This window comes from Papilio polytes, unplaced genomic scaffold (genome assembly GCF_000836215.1).
Source record: "Papilio polytes unplaced genomic scaffold, Ppol_1.0 DF824347.1, whole genome shotgun sequence".
NCBI classification, from domain to species: Eukaryota; Metazoa; Arthropoda; class Insecta; order Lepidoptera; family Papilionidae; genus Papilio; species Papilio polytes.
The window spans coordinates 211749-228962 of record NW_013524857.1 but is presented as its reverse complement, the minus strand read 5'-3'; the positions used below and the strand labels follow the sequence as shown (position 1 = coordinate 228962).

The 17214-nt window shown below is 33.2% G+C and overlaps 1 protein-coding gene across 1 annotated transcript in view; it reads right to left on the bottom strand.

The window, feature by feature from the left end:
* LOC106099655 overlaps window positions 1-16673 on the bottom strand; it is a 64024-nt gene extending 47351 nt beyond the window's left edge. The window contains exon 1 of the mRNA XM_013278258.1: window positions 16186-16673. The gene's annotated coding sequence lies outside the window, so the exon portion shown is untranslated. The remainder of the gene's footprint in view (window positions 1-16185) is intronic.
* Between the last annotated feature and the right edge of the window lie 541 nt (window positions 16674-17214).

Here is a 17214-nt window from a genome sequence, read left to right as displayed (position 1 = left end):
CCAGTTACAATCGGGAGATCTAAATGAAACTATACGTTAAAAAAACAAAGCCGTTGACAGCCGTGTTCGAAATTTAAAATTCTATTTAAATTCCGAAAACGCAAGCAATAAACCGTATCATATCGCGGCTGCATAACGTTCGTGCTCGAAATAGGTGTACACGAGTTCTGTGGATATAGCCTAGGGCCAGTGACTACGCGCTCTACGTGACTGTACATATAATACAATTAAAATTGAACCTTTTTACTTTAGCGGTAAAGCTTAAAATACTGTGAATATCCTTTACCAAACCATGCAAGTGAAAATAGCTTTTATATCTTAAGGTTATGGTTGCTTTTATCTTATAGGGTTTGCGTGTTATAACATTTAAGTACTGAAGCAGCAAAACCGGTGCGACTGGTGTCTGGCCAGAGTACAGCAGTTGCCTCAAATGGCAAAAAAAAATTATACACTCGGAAACTATCGTAGGAGTGTGGTTTCGAGTTGAGATTTAACTTCTCGTCCGAGTTGTTTTGTAATCCTTTGAGTTATGTCGTTCAAAGTTAAAGTGGTTTATGAACTTGAGTTAAACGCATATAAAGTTAATTAATAAAAACGAGTATTTTAAAACGAGAGGTTGCCGGTAGCTTTAAGGGGCTGTGATAAACTACGTTTTTATCTTGCTAACGCTATAAATGCGAAAGTTTACATTACGGAAGGATGTTTGTTATACTTTGTAGCCTAAACAGCTGAATGGATCTCGATTAAATTTAGCATACATGTAGCGGATAGTCTGGAATAACACATAGGCTACTTTCTTTTGTTTTAATTCCACGCGGACGAAGTCGCGGGAGAAAACTAGTTGTGTATAAAACCTTGTTTGATTCAGAATTAAAACTTAAACCCATCTAAGCATTTACAACTTGTTATTACTATAAAAGAAAGGACAGAATATCCTATTAAATTTATAAAAATCTCAGTACTAAAAAGGGCTTACGACAAATGCTGAAAAATCAATTGTCTGGTTAACCGGTTCAAATCGGTTCGTGCGGAAATAGCCAAGGATAAAAAGCCCTGTCTAGACACGCGGGAACATTTAATACGTGGTATATTTAGTTTTCATGTCTGCCACCAATGTCATCGAACGGCTGATTGTAGGGGAGAAATTTATTCATAAACATGCATTTACCACCGGACAGTGGTTGTAAACATTTAGTATTGGAATATTTAAATTAAATATTGTAACTACATCTATACTATTATAATAAAGCGTAAACACACACTTCTTTGTTGCCTAAGATCTCAGCAATTACAGCATATTTTTGAATAATTCTTTTTTTTAATAAAAAGCCCTACACTTACGTCACGCTTTAGGCTATATATTTTCACGCCAATAAACTTAGGGGGTAAATATTTTGGATAAAATCCCAAATGTGGGAAAGAGACCACAAGTTGCTGCCAACATCAATGAAGCAAGATTGTCAAGGTTTGTCATACATGTCAGTTTGACATTTGCTATTGATAATTTGACAAATGTAAACAATAAAATAACATTTTCATAATTTCATGCGAATGAAGCCGTACGAGAACAGCTAGTATTTTATAACATCTGTCACCCACGACGGAATTAAACGGACGGACTTCTGCGCGGAATTAAAAAATGATTAGCCAAATTTCATAGATATCTTTGAGACCTAGACAAAATTAACTAAATTTCAAGTTTCAAAAAAAAAATAAAGACTCAATAGTAATAAAGACGATAAATCTTTCGGTAGACTTGTCTGTTTACCTACTATAGTTCAAAAGTATGGTATAACATAAGCAACTTTTATTATATAAGGTGGCAAACAAGTAGTGACTAAAATTCTATTACCATAGACATCAGGAGGATTAGACGGAGGTTTGTTGATTCTAAGAGCGGATGCACACCTTTAAATAAATTACGCACAACTCGATTTTTAGTTATGCAACTAAACAGTTGAATGGGCTGCGAAACAATCGACAATCGCACAACAGTTTTGCGTAGTAAAAGGTGTGCGTCAGCTTTAATATTTGATATCTGTATTACTTAAGTAGTCTGTGTACATCAAAGGTTTCATACAGTCTGTGCATTCGTTTTGGTCTTGGCAAACATGTACAAAATACGACGCCAAGAAAGTTAGTCATGTTACCAATTATCTCGTTAAGTTTTTGGCAAGCTACGACTGCGGATTGAAATCGGCAAACCCACGCTTTGGTTAAGTTACTTAACAAAATACAGTTTAACTTATAGTTAGTTCAAGGTATTAAAAATACGATATCTAGTATTGTAACCTTTAGTTGTTAATTGGTCACTAAGGGAGTTGTCGATTTAGTTCGCAATAATACGAGTTATGCTAAAATTTCGTATGTTGACTGTATCCTACTTACTTTTAGATATTTATTTTACTGTTCTGTTGTAAATCTACGTAAATTCCTTCTACATGCATCAAAACAAGTAAAGTACTAAATCAAAGTTAACTGCTTCCGAAATTCTAACATTCCTATCTACTGGCATGTCTAAACAAATTCACTACGGGTATTTCCTTCGCGGCATTTTTCGACTCCGGAATGTGTTGAACAGTAACATTGAAGATAAAAACGGCGAAGTTAGGGTGCGGAGTAATCGCTTGAAATTAGTTTACTAAAAATAAAGTAAAGGAAATATATTTAGATTAACTAATGTAGTCAGTTAAATTATATAATACTAGCTTTTGATCGCGACTACGTTCGCGTGGAATTAAAAAATCAAAAGCAAGTAGCCTATGTGTTCTTCCAGTCTACCTACATCTGTACCAAATTTCATCGTAATATGTTCAGCCGCTTATGCTATAAACTCTAACAAAGATCAATCCATCCGTCTAAACTTTGGAATTTATAACATTAGTATGAAGTAAGATTGTAGCTACTGAGACGAGTTTGTCAGATATTTCATAGAACAGTGTTTAATTTTTAATTATAATTTATTTTACTGCACAGACAATACAAACACACTAGTATTTTAAAGATATCAAAAATAACATATTAATAGTTTGTTAATTATTTATCAAATTAACCTTGACAATATTCCTGAGGTTTAACATTTTAGATATCTAAATTCGATTCAAGTTATCGCATTCTGCTAATACTATTCACAGAATTCTATCAGTATATTTGTTACTAGAATTTCCCCGCGACTCCGTCCGCGTGATCTTTAGAAATAATAATAAAGAAATTTAAAACATAGCATGTGTTAATCACAGATAAATTACTTTTCTAACGGTGAAAGAATTAAATCGGCCCAGTAGTTTTTTTAGCCTTTTCATTACAGTCAAATAAAGTTTCCATCTTTATACTATAAAATATAGAAAACAATACATACAAGATCGCAGACATACGAACACTACGAACCTAGTAACCGTTTTATATGTAAAAGCGCCTCTATAACTATAATTCGAACTGCGTAACAAAAACTATAAATACTCGACAATATATGGTATTGTTGTGGGTAGATTTTTTTACACATAATTTACGTTTATTCGTTACTGTTCGTATTGAAAGTTTATTGGTGACCCGAACCACTGACCTATATCCAAAGCTATATCTATAGAAATAAAACCGTTTACGTCTTCATTATCCTAATAGGGTTGTTGCTTACGTAATGTATGTAGGGCTATTAATTATTTCCAAGGAAAAAAAACAAATCAAAACTGCTTTGGAACTTAAATTACTCGTATGGTTGACACTATTATACTAAGAGCGGGCGATATTTGAATAAACTTAGACACAACTGTTGTGCGATTGTCGATTGTTTCACCGCCAATTTAACTGTTTTGCACAACTAAAAATCGAGTGTACGCATCCATATAAACTCATATGAATCAAAGCGCGACTAAACAGTTGTGTGATAGTTTAGTTTCAGGCCGATTGAAACGACGTTTAAATATGCTCACGCTTTAACTCAGAATTTTATTAAAAAGTCGACTCTGAAGTAAATTGGTTTTAGTTGTGGTTTTAGTATAAACTGAGGGTATATCTCGAGTATCGATCAAGTCGATAATGTTACGAATACTTTCTCGCAACTGTCCCTGCAATATTCTTGAACTTCTGCACTCTAAAAGAATGCGTAAACCAAAAGATAACTTTAAGAGTACTAACGTAAATTTGTTAAGGAAAAAATAGGAAGATATTTTCTCAAATAAATAGTAAGAGTTGGGATTGAATAAAGTTTACTACTGTCGCCATAGCTGGTTGAAGGTCTTCGAAGTTTAATCAAACTCCGAGGAAAAGGTAAATCTGTAACATTCCAAACTTGTTAACCTTTACTGTTCCAGTTGGAAGTAGTTTTGGGAGTAGTGGGAAATTTTTGACAGGATTCTCGAATACAAGGGAATACAAGACTGGAGTAAATTTCCTTAATAAGGTTGTCATTTCAGTTTAAATAACCACTCCGAAGGTTAAAAGAAATCATAATCGCTAAACATCTTGCATACTTAGATTCAAATCGCTCAGTTCAAATGTAAGTTACATTAACAAAAGGATAATTATTGTTAATAATTATCCTTTTGTTAATGTCCTTTTAAACAAAAGGATAATTATTGTTAATAATTATCCTTTTGATACGAAACTTGACTAATATAATCTCAAGTTCCTTTAATCTTCAAATCATGTTATAAGGAGGGATGAATCGCGTGTTACAAGAAAGTTAGTTTTTAGTACACTAAAGGTAGACCTAGAAAGAGATGGATTACGTGAAAGGTGGCATGATCTAAAAGGGAGTGATGACTGACTGAGTAAGATAGAGTTATGTAGAGGACAAAAACCTGTTGCGCCATTACGGGACTAGGATAAGGAGAAAGATGATGATGAAGTTCCTTCAATCTTCGATTTCAAATTAAAACATCGAGAAAGAGCTTACCTTTCCATTCTCTTTAAGTTTTACAATTGATCTGTCTCGTCTGTTCTCAACATGTCCGCCTCGGGATAGCAACGTGTCTATCCCACTCAATGGGCACAGATTAAAAACGTCTGGAGAGCGCACGTGACGGGATAAATGATGGATGTGCCGTCTGAACTAAATCACTCCCGGTACTTCAATTAAATTAGAAATAACGACTGATCATCCTAAATCAAAGATAGAGTGCTCCTGTCTGATCTATTTATTTATAGATCGGATAAAAATACGAGTGTAATTTAGTAAACGGTTTAAATAAATTAGATTACTGAAGTGGGAAAGTATGGAAATAAATTTTTATTATTATAAAGGCTTGTTCCGTTAACCTAACTAAATTTATCTTACCAGTTAGGTAACAAGATTTTTTTTCCGTTTTACGAAACGGATTTCCGGTTACGAAAACGGAAAAAATTTTTCCTAACTGGCTAGGTAAACGGAACAAGCCATTGTAAAGAAAACGTGAAGTATACACATCAAGTATTACCAAAGGAATAAAATTTTAAACACAAAACTATTAACAAATAAATAATGCTACAAATAGTATCTCATAATATAAGACGCAAAAGAAATTCTAGCTCATTTTTTATTCTATTCATTAATTTAAAATCAAATACTGACAAGTTGACAAGAAATCGTGACGTGATTTTTTGCATTACGCGAAGTGAACTTTCAAAAGTGAATTCATGTCATTTTTATATGCAGAATTACTTTTAACGAGATGTCCAAGTCACGAGACATCGACTGGCTTTTAACACATGAAATCAGCAGCTAACGATCCATTGCGGTCCTTATTTACGCCCTCCCGGAGGCCACTAAATGATATTCGAGAGGGCATTAAAGATAATTTATGTTCGACGTTTCATTTGGTATATAACTTGGTGATACATTTGGGTATTACATTAGTTAAGAGAACTCTTGGAATGTCTATCCTAATATTATAAAGAGTAGGATTTGTATTTTTTGTATGTATTAAGTAACTCAAAAACTACGGTGCCGATTTCGAAAGTTATTTTACCATTAAAAAGTTAAGTTATCGCTGAGTAGCATAGGCTAACTATAGCTATCTAGGACTGCCAATAGCTATTTTTTAACAAGTTAGTTTTTGATCTTGATTTGACTGTTATTTGAGAGTTATAACTTAAATAATAACACTCTCTTTAGCTAGTTTATAGCTATTTATGTTCAAACATAACGTTGTAATGTACAAAGATATATTATAACCTATTAACAGCTTAATGTAGGAAGATGAATCATACGATCAAAGCGCTACCGCATTTCCTTTCAATATTAATCCACGATACTCCAGTTATATTAGTTTCATAACTCAGTTCAGTCAAATATAAACATAATAGTGAAAATGGTACACAAGAGAAACTTTGATAGTTGGAATTAAACAACTTGATACTTGATTGAACCCATGAATGACCAAGATTACCAAGACGTGAATATGAAAATAAAAGCAATATTTTACAAGAAAAACAAATGAATTCGATAACTTTAAAGAGTAACTAATAGCAACGGAAATAGGAAAACATATATAGGAACAAATATTTCTTTCAGAAAAGTACTGGGGTTCAACACATTTTAGTCGTAGACGCACTTTAGATACTGTTATATACGATTGCCGTTTTTCTGTCTACTTTATCTGTATAAAAACGGCCATCGTAACATTGCAGTATAAAATTTTGATTACACACTGATATGAAATAACGTACACCTTTCGGAATCAAATGCAACGTCCATCGAACCTAATCCATACCGATAAGCAGTCGATAGCAACTGATAACAACCCCCGTACGATAAGCCCCTCCTGGCTAACTAACCGAATTACCGCGATCCATAAATCCGACAAAATCATGCTAATGTAGACTTTACACCATGGTTATAAAGTGCATTTTTGTTTGATAATATACCATGTATTGTAATATTTGTTTTCGTAAATATCGATAAAGTAACAGATATCAAACATTGTAGGGTGTGGTAATCTGGCTGAAATGGAAGAATATACGCGGTATAAATTAGTGTTAAAATTGATTTTACCTTTTATGTTGACTTAATCTTAGTTTAAGTTAAGCATAGTATATCTATACTAATATTGTAAAGAGGATTTTTTTGTATTTTTGTATACAATGAAATAACTCAAAAACTACTTGACCGATATTAAACATTTTTGCACCATTAAAAAGCTGTTATCACTGAGTAATGTGTATTTTAACTATACGGAGTCGCTAGCAACAACTAGTCAAGACTAAAAAGTCTATAAATGAAAAATAAACTTTCATATGTCGTTTAAATGTTGAAATAGTGACATAACAATAAGGAAAGAAAACCTTACCTTTCATCTGGCCAGTTCTAAACGGGTCTTGTAGATGTGTCTCTTACAGTTATTTACTAACTATATGTAAGGTCGTTTGATTTTCTATTTTTATTAAAATTTTGTAATCTGTAAGCGTATTGACAACATATTACTAAATTATAGTATCATAGTTTAGAAAGTTTAGAGATGTATGGAAGAGCAGCACATACTGTGACGACCCTAAGGGATAAGGGCAAGTTAATGATGATGAGTACTTTAGAAAGACGTAAAACGCGAAGAAATTATTCTAAAGGTTTTAACTTTCTGAATAAACCGCAAACAATCACAAACCAGTAATATAAGAAACTTAAAATGTCAATGACACCGTTATCTCAAAGTAAAAGGTAAACCACAACACATCAAAATAATTATAATTAAACCTTACTAAAAGTGGAACTCGAAGTTTGTGGGTATTCAACGTTTTTTAATTAAATTTCTACAAAGAAACACAGACGGTAGTTTCTAGGTTAAAGAAAGCAATTACAGTGGACGTAAGTAGTGCTTTGAGAAAAATTCACAATTTCCATTCATAATAAGTCCGCAGTATTATGTTAATAGAGTGTTATATTTCAATTAACTCTAGCCACTTAAAGTATACGTAATTAAAACAGCTGTACACGATAGCCTTGGACTATTAATATTATGTTATCTGATAATTACATTTACCTATTTAACTATAAGGTTAACCCTGGTCAAGGTTGCGGGAGTGCACTGGATGCGGGCGGCACAGGACCGGGCATCGTGGCAATCGATGGGGCAGGCCTGGGTTCAGCAGTGGACGACCTAAGGCTGTTAATGATGATAATGAACTATAAAAAAAATTTGCCCTATTATATTACGTCAAAATTCTATCATTTTTAGTGTGAAAGTTATCTGTAGTCTATACTAATATTATAAAGAGGAAAGATTTGTATTTTTGAGGTATTGAAATAACTCAAAAACTACTTGGCCGATTTAAAAAAAAAATTCTTTCACCATTCGAAAGGTAATTTATCTGTAACATAGGCTATATGTTGTGTATTTTTTTTAATTTCATGCGAGCTTAGTCGCGAGCCACAGCTAGAATAATATAAAGAGGAAAGATTTGAATTTTTATGTTTTTGTATTTATTGAAATAACTCAAAAACTACTAGGCTGATTTTAAAAATTCTTTCACCGTTAGAAAGGTAATTTATCCGTGCGTAACATAGGCTCTATTTTTAATTTAATGCAAGCAAAGACACGTGGAACAGCTAGTACCTTTATAATCATACAGAAAGATCGTAAATTACAAGATTGTAAACATACCAAAAGTGTTTCAGTTTTAAAAAGGTTGTTTATAATCACGTCTATACATTTCTAACCATGTTTAATCAAAACATAAAAAACGATAAAACCACTAAAACAGAATAGACTGCATAGGTTTATAAATATGCAAAAGAATTCATCGTATATTCATAATGGTTGCAGCAAAAATAATTGTGAAAAATATTGCACACACATTTTTTGTCGCCCAGATCGAACTATCTTTTACTTTATTAATGAACCTAATAAAAGAGGATATAATATGAATAGTCCTTTAACCAATGAAAATGAAGTGGTAGAAAACAATAGCTTAACCCTTATGTTAAGATAATAAGGGGACTGTCGACATCGCGTCTGCTGAAGTGATAAGGGCCTCTATTTCTTAAAGTGTGATGCCTATGCAAACCTTTGGCACGCCCTTACGTCAAGAGGGTAAGAGCACAACGCTTTAGGCGTGACGTGACAAGGTACTCAACGTCTACAGTGACACAAAGATCTGGTAGGCTCATGTACGCTTTAGTCTTGTTTGAGAAAGCAAGTCACTGTCAGAATTGTAACTGCAATCTCTTATTCCACATTACATGGCCTAAATTTAGGTGACTTATAAACTGTTTTTAACCTTGATGACCCCTATTGAACGATTTAGACATATATCGGTGTAATACTTGTACAATCAGCTCCATAATTTTGTTTACATTTGCTAAATTTTAGAAGGTGCATAGACTTTCGGTTTTAAAAATTTGAGTACACATAACCTTTAATAAAATGCAATGGTCGAAACCATACAGAGAGATACGTACTGACTTGTTTTTTAAAATTGAAGGCGTATAAAGTTTTGTAAATATGTACATGTTTATGCAGCTGACTGTACAATGATATCTTAAAATTGATTTATTTCTACTTAGTAAATTAAAAACTGTTTTAAACATAGACATAAATTAGTGTAATACTTGTACAATCAGCTACATAATTTAGTTTACATTTACTACATTGTAAATGTTTACATAGCCTTTTGGTTTCAAAAATTTTAATACCCATAACTTTTAATAAGATGTCATCATGGTCGGAAGCCTACGCGCTTACTTATTTTTGAAATTGAAAACGTCTACAAGTTTCTAAAGTTTTGTAAATCCGTACATATTTATGCAGGTGACTGTACAATAATAGCTTAATATTCATTTGTTTTTACGTATATCATGCATATGCGTATGCAATGAACATTCTCATGATATTCCTACTATAAACAATCTGTCCAAGATACGCAAAGATAAGTAATTGTTTAGTCAAGTCCGATTCCCCGGAGGGTAGTCGAGATTTTGCAACATTTTCTCAATCGCTTTAGTGTGTACCGAAATGGATTTCGCTTTTCAATTTCCTGAGAGGAACATTATCAAGGAATCAACTCCTTTGCGTATCGAAGCGTAAATGTAGCTTAAATATCTTATTGAACAAAGTTTAAAATATTTTTGTCTTAACTCACTGGATTATGATTTTTTTTTTTTTGTAATTTTAACAACGACGAACATAACCCCAAAAATTCTCTGATCTACATCGAAACTAAACCATTAATTTTTAAACTATACGACGGCCATTGGTATTAGTAAAAATATAAAAGATACCTCTGAAAACTAGTAGTGTTTATTAGCAATCTTAGTAACATCACTTAATTGACAATTACTGACAAACATTCCCTAATAAAGGCAGCGTCACACAAGATTGAAGATACGTCAGTAGTCACAATGTCTGGTCCTTCGAGCAGGCAACTCAAGTAAGCACTCAGCAACGTGCCTAAGTGGTGATATCACGATGCCACCCTCATCGCTACCCACTTGATCTCTCGCTTGACTTCGTTCTGTAGTGAATTACAATATTCTCAAGATAACAGTAATAGGACCACACCTACTTTATTGCCCGACTGAAAAGGAGGGTAATGTTTCTCGCGTGTATTACCTTGTTTATTGATTTTTTTTTAATCATGCTTCTTAAGAGAAGAATTTCAAAGACAGCATCAAATGTCTCAAAAAATTAGTTTCTTTAGATTAATGCTTTTCATTTGTTTATATTTAATTTGATTAATACGTTCATTAATTTTACAAATAATGTAGATAATCATTTACATTTTCATATTTATTATTTTTATAGAACATAATATCTCTGTAATAGATTTCTGTGACCAATTTTCTATCATAAAGAATACGTATTGCCAATTACTGTCCGAGATGTCCACAAATATTGTGATCGTTTGTTAAAATGACATTATTGTTATATTAAGCATGTCTTGTATCTTTATATAACTTTTACAGGCAAAAACAACATTTCTATAGCAATCCAAAAGATAGTATAAGCCACTAGAGGAAGACTAAACAATGTATGGATGGATTATATGAAAGAGGACGTGCGTAAAGGAGTGAATTCAGATATGACAGCTGATGTATGGAAGTTAGACCCTCAGTAAGGAAAGGACAAAAAGATGCATCCGAATGAAGCAGTAGTAGGTTGTTAGAGAAAAGTATGCGGATAATTACCTTATTAGTCATACCCTCAGTATATTCCAATACAATAACATCAGTCCCGGGAAATTAATTCTTACAATATCCAAAGAAAATCCAATCAATAAATTGCGATATCCCGTGTCAACGTCTATTGTCTCTTTAATTGTTTTTTTGTTAACCATTGTTGATATAACCCAGTTAATGTTCATTATTGTTTTGTTCGCAGTTTGACTATCTTGTGTAAATAAGGTCATAGACAATACCTAACTGAAATGGAGTACACAGAGATGGTTAAAAATATATACATTAGCTGTTGCTCACGACTTCGTCCCCGTGATATTAAAAAATATATATCATATGATACGTACTGTAAATTACCTTTCTAACGGTGATAGAATTCTAAAAATCGGCCCAGTTGTGTTATTTCAATACATACAAAAATACAAATCTTTCCCCTTTATAATATTAGTATAGAAAGTAAAGATTTGTCATTCCTTTTGAGGTCTGTTTCTCCTTTAATCATACTCTGAATGTGACACTTCTATTTTATATTATAAAGAGGAAAGATTTGTATTTTTCTATGTATTGTAATAACTCAAAAACTACTGGGCCGATTTTAAAAATTCTTTCACCGTTGGAAAGGTAATTTATCTGTGAGTAACATAGGATATATTTTTTAAAATCACGCGGGCAAAGTCGCGAGAGACATCTAATTATTCATATAACCAATCTAACCATTGTAACATCTTCCATACAAACAGAACAATTAGAATTTCCTTTTGCAATTATTAATGCAACGGAAATAATCGTTCATTGTATCCATCCATTCAACTATACTTGCTTATATACATTACTAACTATATTACGACTTCGCCCTCGTGAAGTTAAAAATTGTAGCCTATGTTACTCACAGACGAATTACCTTTCTATTGGTAAAAGATTTTTTTAAATCGGCCCAGCAGTTTTTGCGTGAATCAAATACATACCAAAATCTAAAAATACAAATATTTTTCTCTTTATAACAGTATAGATAAGAGACTAGATTTTCCCGCGACTTCGTCCGAGCCGATTAAAAAAATACAATGTCTTCCATTTGTGCACAAATATTGTCGAGATTTATTAAGCCGTGGACACAAACATACATATATACAAATTTTCGCATTTACATTAGTATCAAGCACATATAATACAATACAATACTACCAGTATATGTACCAAGTACAATATTTTTAAACGCACTATGACATAAATATCTCAATAGAGATGACCTACAATTTCAGACCTCCACTTGCTTCGTAAAAATCATCACCATATTAAATAACGTTCATAAAATGAACACATTCGTCATTATAAATTTAATTTTACATGTTAAAAAAGTCAAAAATAAACTGTTATATATTTTACACTTATAATTCCGCACGCAAACGCTTTAAAAGTCCTCACAAAAACCCCAGCTCGGAGGAAAAATATCGCCGGTATTGCGGTACCTTTATAATTAGCACCATGAAGGTTTTATGTGCCAACGGTTTGGATTTAAAAATAAAAAGAGTTTTACATTCAAAGAGATTTCTATTTACCAAAATTACAACCTGACCTTAATTTTAAAAAACCAAAAAAACTGACTGACTAAAACTTTATAGTAGTTAAAGCGCGAGATTAGAATTTTTTTAACCAGTATAGATATTTATCTCATGTCTACTATATGTTTTGTGCCTATGGTATGTACCCTATAATACTCTAAGGGAGAAGACGAATCAAACAGTACCTTGAAGCGGGCGCACACCTTTGACTATTTTTTTTTTATAATATAGGGTGGCAAACGAGCAAGCGGCCACCTGAATCCACCGAAATGGAAAGCGACCGCTGCCCATAGACATCCGCAATTGCAGATGCGCTGCCTACCCTTGATTGACGAAGGAGGAGACGCACATAAAGAGGACATATCCCCTTCCTATGCGTCTTCTCCACCGTCAAATCCACTTTTCCTTCCCATCCTTTCCTCTTAAGAAAAGGATGGAAAGGGAAAGGGACTAAAATTAGGCCTCCGGCACCACACTCATCAGACGAAACGCGGAATTGTTTCCACTCCACGCCTGTTTTCTGTGTGGTCATGGTATTATACCGGCGAGCCGGCCCATTCGTGCGAAGATGTTAAAGCGGGCTCTACCACTGTGAAACTACCGCACAATAGTTGTGTTTGTTCCTAAGCCAATTCAACCATTTACTTGAACAAAAAATCGAGTATTGTGTGCACCTCTAAATAAGCTTATAGGAATCAAAGCGAGACTAAACAGTTGTGCGAGAGTTTAGTTTAGTTCAGTCTGTAGGAACGTGTAACAATATTTTTACGACGGTAAAAAAAATACAATTTTAAGACTCCGCTATGATTCTACGTTCGAATACGATCGTTGACCGATGAAGCGCGATGAGCGTTGAATGATGAACGGTGATCGATGACTGAAGATCGATGAATGATGAACGACGAACGGCTAACGAAAGACTAGCAAACTATGCTTGTTACTTTGAACATTTTATTTAATAATCTCACGATACCAAATTGATATAATTTTATATCTAGTAACTAGCTATTGTTCGCGACTTGGCCAGCGGTTAATTAGAAATTGGTACATATTATACCCAATGTTATTCACTGATGACTTAGCTTTTTCATGGGGACAGAATTGTCAAAATCTGGCCAGTAGTTGAGTTATTTTAATACATACAAAAATACAATTTTTTTCTCTTTACAACATTACTATATGAAAAATAAAAAAAAAATACTCATGCATACATTAAAAATATGTAAAACCAACGTATAATTAGACTTGCAAAAATCTTTAGCGTTGTAAAACGGTGTTTTGAATTGAGGTGGACAGTTAGGCACAGGGCACCTTTCACCCGGGGCGATTTAATCCCAAATGTGACGAGGGGATAAGCCAAACCCACATCTGACACAAATAAACGATATGTTTACGTCAACTTTACGTAAGTATAAAAAAGTATTAAAAACCTATAACCAGAAACAAAAAAACAAACTTTATTTTTTATTTTGTTAATTTCGACTAATTCTCATTGTGGTAATTAAAATTTTTATTAGTAAAATTGGCTGTAACTTTTTTCTTTTAATAGTCGTAACTTACAATTTACTCCACTTTAGTTTTATTGCATACTAGATTTCGTCCGCTACTCCGTCCGCGTGGAATTAAAAAACAATAGTAGAATATGTGTTCTTCTAGACTATGCTCTACACCTATGCAAAATTTCATTGAAATCCGTTCAACAGTTTAGGCTACAAACTCTAACATACATCCATCCAACCATCTAAACTTTCGCATTTATAATTACAAGAATTTCTATAGAAAAAAATTAGTTATAACAACTTGCGTAACTTGATTATTTTTAATTAATTTCAACTCCAAAAGGAATAAAAGCGCTGGCATACAAAAACATTCCATTTACAAGCGTAAATGCGAGAAAGTGAAAGGTCTTATTAAAGCGGCGAAGCGATTATTTATCAAAAAAAAACCCTCAGTAATAGACTAAAAAGAGAATCTCTGAGTTTTCTTTTGTATTTCTGAGATTACTGCAGCGTCGAAGCAAAGTACAATATTACATCGAAAAATACACGAAAGAAAATAATTAAAACAAGCAGAGATGACGTATTTAATATGCATTTATCATTTCCACTGCATAAATACGTGTAAACTAATTTTTTTATCTTACTATTTATATAGACTAGCTGTTGCCTGCGACTTCGTCCACGCAATATTAAGATTAAAAAGTAACCTATAGTATCTATGTCTGCTACCCTTCAGTGAAAGTCCGATCGGAATCGGCCCTACCGTTTCGGAGATTACCCGGAACAATCTCGGCTTGCGGACATACAGACAGACAAAAAATTTTAAAATGTGATTTTTGTTATGTTAAAGTTGTCGCAAATACATCATCTTCGCGAAATCTGGTGGTTATTATTATCTCAGAGAGTGCGTTCGGACTCGACTGGCAAGTCTGAACCTGGTTCTGAAAGTCAGGTTGCATAAAAGATGGTAAGCAGTTGCACTTATGCAAACCCACTCATCTTATTCCGTCCCTATGAGTCTAGGCCCAGGGAATGAAGTACTAACTGATAAAGGTCGATTTAGAAAACCTGTTGCCCACTACAAATTGAATTAAAACAGGGAAGAGATGAGTTCTCCTTTGACTTGCAAAGTGGCCATATTTTCGTAAAATAACATTTTTATATTCAATCTGAATAATATTTATTCTTTACACCTTATTCAATACCTTCGGAATGCCGATAAGATTCTTGGAAAAATCGCTAGTCGCAAAAAATACGTTTAAAAATAATAATTCATAAAATTTATATACCCATAATATTCATTAACATCTATTTTAATTATTATAAATTTTATTTAACGTTATCGCCATTTCAATCAGATTGACGTAAAATTATGAGATAGTACTTTTTTTTAAATAAGCATCACGTCTTTGTGTATTATCATTTTTTATCTATATCAAAACCTGTCCTAGGTTAGTCAAGGACTGATGTGAAGGTACGACAAAACGAACATGCATTAACTTTTTTTACGACGAAAGCTAAGAGCTTGGGCTTGATATGATATCAGTTTAAATTATTAAATTATGCCAGTCCAGTTGGACAATGGCGACCAAAATAAGTACAGGCGTGAAACTGGCGCAATGTACACGCTGCCATCGCCAGCGAGCCAATGCCATTCATGCCTGCCCAGTGCAATTGTCCTACAGTACTGGCATATTGTATACCAGGTATTAGGTAAGATTGTCAATATTTTATTTCACAAATAAGAATCTAACAATACCTACAAATCGCATTGATAATTAGTTCGTAAGGAAAGTAGCTGATAAAATTCCGAAAAAGATAAATAAAAAAACAAAGAATTTTGTCAAACCGAAACATGGGTCTTGAGCCCGCCAAAAGATAACCCAAATGGCTTTTGTAAGACATGCATTGTCAGTTATACTTACAAAGAAATCGATTGTAGGGAATTCCAAAACGTTTGTCTCACAGGTAAAAAAACCTAATTTTAACGTTTAAAACACTCAAAATGAATACTACAAGTAAGATTTCAGTTTTTAAGACTTACCATATTATTTATCCAACTGTGAAAGAATCTTCTTATTAACAAAATTCCAGAAAATCACATAATAAGTGTGCACATTACAACCGGCACATATACACCACGACACAACGGATTTCTTGTTCACGAGATGAATCACCAAGAATGCACAACGTTACACATAGATTTTTACCCACAAAATTACACAAAACACTTTAAATTAACCATACTTTATCAAATTAAAACTTTTTGCAAGCGATTTACGACTTTTTTTATAGATCACGATGCTAGATAAAAGTTTTTCAACGCTAAACAACGACGCGGCATCCTGTGTAACGCCCAACGAATGACTGCTCGACTGGTGGGAGAAATATAACCCAACAAAATTAAAATGGCCCTCACTAGCAACCGCGCGTCATAATCCTTCGGTGTTTTCAATTCTGTAGGTTAAACTCTAGAGTTTAATAAACACAAGTTTGTACTAACTTGAGTTAAGTTACTCAGGCATGTAGGTTTACTATTTTTACAATAATATTTTCGTTTGAATCGTTAAAATACTGCTCCGTGCGTGTTTGCGAGCGTCAATAAAAGTTTAAAACAGGAATTGTTTTTGTTCGAGGCACGAATGCATGTACCTGAACATAGTTACGGTTGGTATTGCAGTCACTATTAATGCGTAACTAACTTCACTATAGATAAGATAGCGCCGCACCAGGCGATACCTGCTTCTCTACTTTTTTTCTTCAAAGTTAACTTTGCTCCTTTTAAAAATAATGAACGCAACATGACAGCTGTGATAAATTGACTTTTTTACATTTAGAAAGTTGTCACATAGGTTATTTTTTGTGCAATGGTATACTTATTTAAATGTTATTGCGACTCGAATATTTTAGTAACGGTAAATCAAACACTAATTAAACAAAAAATAAACAATCAGTTCCTATAAAATTTACTTCACTTTAGAAAGCTTTGTAAGAACGGAGATTTAGCGTCTATTATTTGCTCTTTTATATGCATCCGTAATAATTATTGTATTAGCTAATAGCTGGTCTGTTA